The 7126-nt window shown below is 39.9% G+C and overlaps 1 long non-coding RNA gene across 1 annotated transcript in view; it reads left to right on the top strand.

The window, feature by feature from the left end:
• Window positions 1–6052, top strand: part of LOC103913467 — a 19486-nt gene extending 13434 nt beyond the window's left edge. The window contains exons 2-4 of the long non-coding RNA XR_663426.1: window positions 4481–4744; window positions 4940–4992; window positions 5684–6052. This is a non-coding gene — a long non-coding RNA (uncharacterized LOC103913467). The remainder of the gene's footprint in view (window positions 1–4480; window positions 4745–4939; window positions 4993–5683) is intronic.
• Window positions 6053–7126: the final 1074 nt, after the last annotated feature.

Below are 7126 nucleotides of genomic sequence, written 5' to 3'. Positions count from 1 at the left end.
AAAAGATGATATCAAAATAATACATTAAAGATGCACTTCATATTCTCCACTGCCTGCTTAATAAGCTAAATCACTTTAAAGGTCTTTATTTGCAAATCCCGTGACCGGCCTGATAACTTTATCCTGTCCCTTTCCTTTCCACTGGGAGCTGCACCAGGCTTGAAAGTTTAGCTTTGGCAGAGAGGTGCCAGCTCAGGGTTAGTGGCTGCTGAAGAGCCTCTTCTGAACAACGAAAATCTCTTCTAGGAAACTATGTCACCTATACTCATTGTTGGCAGGATGTTGAACTGCTGATTGAAAAGAAAGTCTTCGTACTTCCAGAGCTATTTCTGAAATAAGAGGACAAAGAAAAAAAGAGTGCATCAGTAAAAGGTGAATTTTTCAACTTCATACTGTTTTTTTCCTATTACTTTTCGAAACTCATCATTTTTCCTTGATCTATAGATTAATAGTTAAAAACTGGGGGAAGGGTGAGCTTTTCCCATGTGCATTTCATAATGCTTATAGTCTTCCACAAATACTTTTTTAAAGTAAGGAGGATGCTAAGAAGAGTGACAACTTGTTACCTATATTCAAAACAACAGCGAAAAAAATAGTTATAATACTTTACGCATACTGTGTATCTACAAAGCACTGCAATATAATCCATCATTATTACTTTTATTGCCTCAACAGTAGTAAGAAATAACTTGCATTGTCATTGTTTTAGCAAGTGCAGGGGGTTTACTCCTAGATTTCACTGGCTTCTGTGTAATTTAAATTAAATGTTAATTTAGGTATTACAGAAAGTACAGAAGGTACTGAGTACAATATTAAATTTTTGTGAAGAAAAAATCTGTCTTCTGCTTCCAGATACATTACCCAGTTGTCCCTTGTGTAAACTGTACGAGGCAGAGACAAGCACACAAACAGAAATTATGGAGCAGGACACATTTAGATGGATTACTGTTTGGAAAACTTCCATCTTAGATTCAGATGCTTTAGAAGGGAATACAACAGTCATAAGATTCCAAAGGGAAGTGAGAATGATGGAAGGGTTTGAAACAAATTCATTTTAGCTTCATTATACAACCCTCAGCCAGTTTCTGAAGAAAAACAAATCAATCCGCAAGCTGGAAGAGTAGAGAAATTATTATTTTTTAAAAGGATGGAAAAGACATAGAAAAGAGAATGAAGGTAAAACTGAAAGTAAAAGACATTCCAAATATATTTTGAAGGATATATTTCAAAGTTGCCTTAGCAGATTTTTCAAAGATGAGGTAGAGAGCTGAAACACTGCAAATGGAAATGTAGGTGTTTACAACCCTGCAAATAAACAGTTAAGAGATGCTGAGTAAGTATTTGCTAAAGGTTATTGGAAATTACTAATATTTCAACTGAGAGGGGGGAAAATAGAAAAAATAATTTACAGAATGCTTTCTCCAGTTTCTCTAATGCCAAATCCTGACAGCTCAGATAATAGTGTCATTATCTGTTGCATCATTAATGAAACAGCCTAAACACCAAAACTGAGAAAGTTTCGCTAGGAAAATGATTCTGCTTTGTAACTCAGTAGTAGACACCTCAAAGCAACAGTGCACAAACCAAAATGAGATGTGGCAATATTTGTCAGCACCTGTTTGTTTCATCCAAATCTGTTAATTTCCTTCTAATGACTGCAATTTCACTCCTTCCACTCAGCTGGGTTCAAACACCGGCCATCAACCTTGCAGGCTGTCAGGACAAATCCCTTTGTCACCTGCCCAGTAATTTTCATGTGGACAGGGGGTTTATACCGTTAGCAGGAGTGAGAAACTCCTGTCACTTCTCATAGAGTTGTTTATTCTTTCCTGTGTCTACTGTTGATACCTTTCTTATTTCCTTGCTAAACTATTTTGTAGAGGCTTTATTCTCCATATTCTTGTACAGGACTGTGAGAAATGTCAGGTTTCTGTTTCTAGAATGAAGCAAGACATTTCAGAAGCTTAGAAGTGCTTTATCCTAAAAATTTGTGACCTGAGACATCCCCATTAAGTCTCCAGGACTTTGTGACTATCCTGCTGTTATTTCACAGAGGTCCACAGGTGTGGATTTACAGAGGGAGGAGAGTTAAAAGGGACTCTCATGCTCTCATGCTCTACATCACATGCAGCAGCATGGACAGCAGCTGACCTGTCCACCCCAATTCCAGAGCATTAGGATCCACCCCTATGGACTTTTCAGTTGCTATGGTCTTGGTAGGCTATGCCCACGCTCGGATGAATGCTACTTGCACTCCAAGCTGTCTAGAAGCTGTACAGCTACATTTAGCAAAGGCACAGAGCCCAAACTAGTAGGCCCTACTGAGAGACTGTGCCTTTCAAATTGGGCTTAGTACCATGCTAATACAGCAACATGGCTTGTGGGGACGTTGGCCGACTGACATGTGCAGGCAAGGGACCATGCAAACATAACATAGCCTAGAAGCGTTGTAGGTTCATTGTATTTAGTGCCATCTTCTGGCCTGTTGCTAAAAGCTCGTAATCAGGTCACTGGCACTGAAAAACAATCAGCCCATAAACCAGCCTTGAGGAAGTAAAATTCATGAACCATTTCCTATGAAGTTGAGAGTTTGGTTTGAGAAGCATGAGATTTTCCAAAAAATAATGAACATCTGGTTTCCAGCCTTTTCATTAACTCCCAGGCTTTGTTATCAAGCACATTCATATGATTGTAAACCTCCTGGGACTTTATTGCTGTTGCTTCTTAACATCTCAGCCCTGGGACATGGCAACACTGTGGGCTGTAAGAGGTGGCAGTTATTTTCTCGATTGAAGGTTCTTCGGTGAGGATCTGCCATGTTGTGCTGTCCTTTATACCAGCACAGGGCTTGATCAGTTCAGTAGGTGTGATTTGACTTCTGCTACAAAGGGTGAGATTCAGCCACCCAACTTTGTGAGAGTTAGACCCTCTGAAGGGGGAGTCAGCTTTTGAATGGATGTCACCACCTCTGACTAGGAAGGTCCCCAGGGGACCAGCCTCCTGCCTTAGCCCTCAGTAAGGTGCCTCAGGCTCAACAAGACGGGCCTGGGCTTCCATGTTTGCAAATGCATTTAAAAAGATGAGAGGCTCCTCCCAGCTCTCCCAAAATGACAGGCTTCACATGAAACCAAATCCTGAAGTCCTTCCATAAATCCCCCATCAAAACATACCTATTGAACACATGCTCATGTCATTTCCTTAACATCAAGCATAACCAGATAGCCCACTGAAGTAGGCATTGCCAATAGATCTACTTAACATAAAGTACACTCTTCAGTACTCTCCTGAGTAGGGATATGTTTCTGCACATGCTGAAGAGTTTTCCTGGATAGAATCTTCTAATTTCAAATAATATCTTTGACCTTAGTACAAGCGCAAGCAAGAACTTCGAGGCGGTCTCACAGAGCCTGCTGCACAGATTACATGGTTTTCTATGAGATCACAGGATTTCTCATTCAGCAGAAGCTGGAAAATTTATAGTAAACTTGTGTGTACTCACAATCTAAAGGCAAATCTGCACTAAAAAGTTTTGTCTGAAACCAAAGCATCAAGGAGTACAGACAGTATAGATGATTTTAAGCTGGTCCTTGGAAAAGCATTTTTATCTGATGCTTTACCTGGTGATTTAGACACTGTCTACACAAAGCATTTACTGGAGTTCAGTTACAGATGGATTCTCTACCTGTTCCAGAAGTTGGAAATAGCATATAACTGCTGTTGTTCAACATAAACCCATAAAAATCTACATTAAAGTAAGAAGCAAACTTTTTTCAGTATGCCTTCATGTCTGTCTTTGTTTTGCTGTACTCTCTGAGCTCATGTGCATTCAATATTTCTGTAATATGTATTCACACAGCAGCTTGTCCATCACATTGATTCATGATACAGAAAAGAGTAAATAATCAAGTGATAATTTTCTATGCTTAGAAAATACCCTGTCAAGGACCCAAGCCGAAGTCTCAGTATTGGCAAAAGGACTCTTTCTACTTTTATCAGTGGACATTACACTGAACTCTTAGTTTATTGGTCTGGAGAGAGACCTATGGCCAGTGTGAAAAAGTACAGGTCTAGCCCTGAAAGTGACTTTATTGTAAGACATTTTCACATATAAAATTTACACAAACTTTTCCCTCAGATATGGTCTGTTAATTAAAATGTACCAAGCCAACATTCAGCCACTCAGTCCTAGTCCTGTATAGCGGAAAAGGGTACAAAGTTTTCATCAGCAGATCATAGTACAGAAACCTTAGTACAGAAAACACCCTGTGATGACAAGGATCAAAGGGAATACCCATTGACATGGCTGGCTAAATCTCCTCCTACCCTCAAACAAAATACAGTACGAGCTGAAACAGGACAAGTTCATACTCTCTGCACATAAATCCAGGACACATGCTAAGAGATTTTATGGCTATTCACAGACTATCTCAAAGAAAAGGAATTGTAAGAGAACTCGCTTCTATTCACTTTTACCTTGCAGACATCGATGTTACAACATCTCAGATTTATGATCTTGCAACTCTTCAGCCTCAGAACTGATTTCCTCTGCTGCCTGCCAACAACATTCAAAAGACATCTCTGACCCAACATATAACGCAGTTATACCCCAGGGTACTGAACTGTGGCTTGATCTCAAGGTTAATGAGCCCGAGTTCTGGCGTCATTTTGGGCAAGAGTTTGTCCCACTCCCAGGCAGCAAAGACCACTGCATCAGGCTTAATGCAAGGCAGGACTGCAGTATCAGGTAAGTCATTATCATCAAATACTAGCCTGAGGCTTTGACAACTTTAAAACCAACTGTCTGCCACTATTACCTGTGAACTGTTACTTTCTACCCTGATTATTGGGTATCATCTGGGGTATCCCTATGTATTTGGCACTACCTCTCTGGTAAGGAAGCCTCACCAAAGGAAATGAAAACTGTTTCACATTTTCACAGATGCAAAAGGTAGGAGGTGACTCAGTTCAGCACAGGATGTAAAGGCATACCAGGTAAAGAATATATTTCTCCTTGCACGTATACCTGCTAGCAACTGACAATGTGAGTTTGCTGATGGAACTTTTTATTCTATGTCTGATTACCTTTAGCTGAGGAGATTCGCAAGGATTACTTCCTGTGATAAAAAATTGCTTCCTTCTACACAGCCCAATTCTAGTCACTTAATTCAAAACCCGAGCAAGAAAACTGTCCCAGTTAAAGTATAGAATTTGCATAGTCAAAGCAATTGCTTTCTTAGAGATTGTGCCAGTTTTGAGACAGACAGACAAGAATAGTGCACACTCATGTCTTTGTGCAGCCATCCGTTCCAAACAGCAGGTATATTGCGACATTATGCACCAAGGTCTTCACCTGCAGGCACCTCCTCCTGCTCAGTCCATCAGTCCTTGTGTGATACGAAGGCTGTTAACATATCTTTAAAAATCTTCTTCTCAACAGAGTATCCCCATGAGGTAATGTTAATCAACAAAATAATTCAAAAAGGGGGGTTGGCTGATGCTCTCTAAGTCATGTTACTCAACACCTTCCTCTGATCCTGCATAGGTATAACTAATCACCAGGAAAACCTCTCTAATAGGCACTGGCCTGAACTATCTGTAATACTGCCCAATACTATCCGATACTTTTATCGTTCTTGTTCCTAATTTCTGTATGTCTCCTATGTATTCTCATTCTACTTTACAGATTGGTACCAGCACTCCAACTGAGGTCTCACCAGCACTGTGGAGAAACATACATTTATTTCCATGTGCTTTGCACATTACTCTTTTGCTAATACATCCCCAGAAAGGATCCAGCTTGTACTCCACTCCAACTCTCAAATGCTTTTTCACAGTACAGCTGCACTGGCAGATATTTCTCATTTTATAGATGCCTTTTACATTTTTCTTTCCTAGCCACAGTTCTTTGCTCTTGCCTTGGTTGAACTCCATCTTGTTGATTTTGTATCACTTCTCCAGTATATCTAGATTATTTTGAATTAAAATCCTGCCTGTCAAAGTGCTTTCAATTCTAACCAATTTTGTTTCATTTGAAAAGATTAAAAGCATTTGTCATATTCCATCCTCTAAGTCATTAATGTCTATACCAAGTAAAACAGACAGACCTCTGCAGAACTCCACTTAAAATGTGCCGCTAATTTAAGATGGAATCATTCTTAACAGTTTCTAGAGCAATTTTAATGTAATTATTCACCCAACTCATCATCATTTCATCTGGATCATATTTCCCTAACTTGCATACGCAAGACAGTGCCAAAAGTCATGCTCAGGTCAAGATATATCACAACTTTTACTTCCCCTTAATCAGCCAAATAGATGGTTTAACACGACTTGTTCTTGACTAATCCATAATAGCTGGCATATATCACCAAATTATTCTCTGTGTGGGCCTGTAGACTACTTTATTCACTAGGTCCTCCTTTTTATCCTTCTTAGAGACCTGTGCAATGTCATTCACCTGCCCTCTGGACCCCTCTTTTCCAGGATGTCTGGGAGGTGCTTGCAGGTGGGTCAGAGTCTGCTACAGTTCCTCCCTAAGTACCCATGGGAGGGCTCCTTTGGGACCAGCCAGCTAAAATGCCTCCAATTTATTTGAATATAAATATTCTTTGTCATGACCTTTTCTTTTTCTAGTGTAAACTTGTATCCCTATGTTACAATTCATTGCATTAAGTATCTGCTCACAGTTAACCTTTTGGGAAAAACTAAAGCAAAAAAAAAGGAACTGAACACATTACCCTATCTTATGTCACCTGCTATGCTTGTATCTTTCCTTCTCCTGCCTTCATACAGCCTTTTCTTGATGCCTTTCACAAGCCTCCCCAGTTAGAAAACATTTCATGCAACAGCCTTTCTGTCCTTCTCCACGTACTTTACCCAAGTCCAATAACTAAGCAGGGAATAGCAATCAATATCCGGGTAAGAAAATGGATGTATTTGAGAACTTCATCTCAAATGGGCATTCATGTAAGTACCTGCTTTTCTTCAATACCTATCATTTCAAGTACCTTTGCCTGTGTTCTGCATCCATACAAACAAAGGGCATTGTCCTTTCAGCAGTTATCTGGATACAGCCTGCTGCAGCTGAAGCTGTGGTAGATAGCTGTCAAAGCACAGTTAAAGCACA

Source organism: Pygoscelis adeliae, unplaced genomic scaffold (genome assembly GCF_000699105.1).
Source record: "Pygoscelis adeliae isolate BGI_AS28 unplaced genomic scaffold, ASM69910v1 Scaffold32, whole genome shotgun sequence".
NCBI classification, from domain to species: Eukaryota; Metazoa; Chordata; class Aves; order Sphenisciformes; family Spheniscidae; genus Pygoscelis; species Pygoscelis adeliae.
The sequence above is the reverse complement of the archived record's forward strand: the minus strand, read 5'-3'. Positions and strand labels throughout refer to the sequence as shown.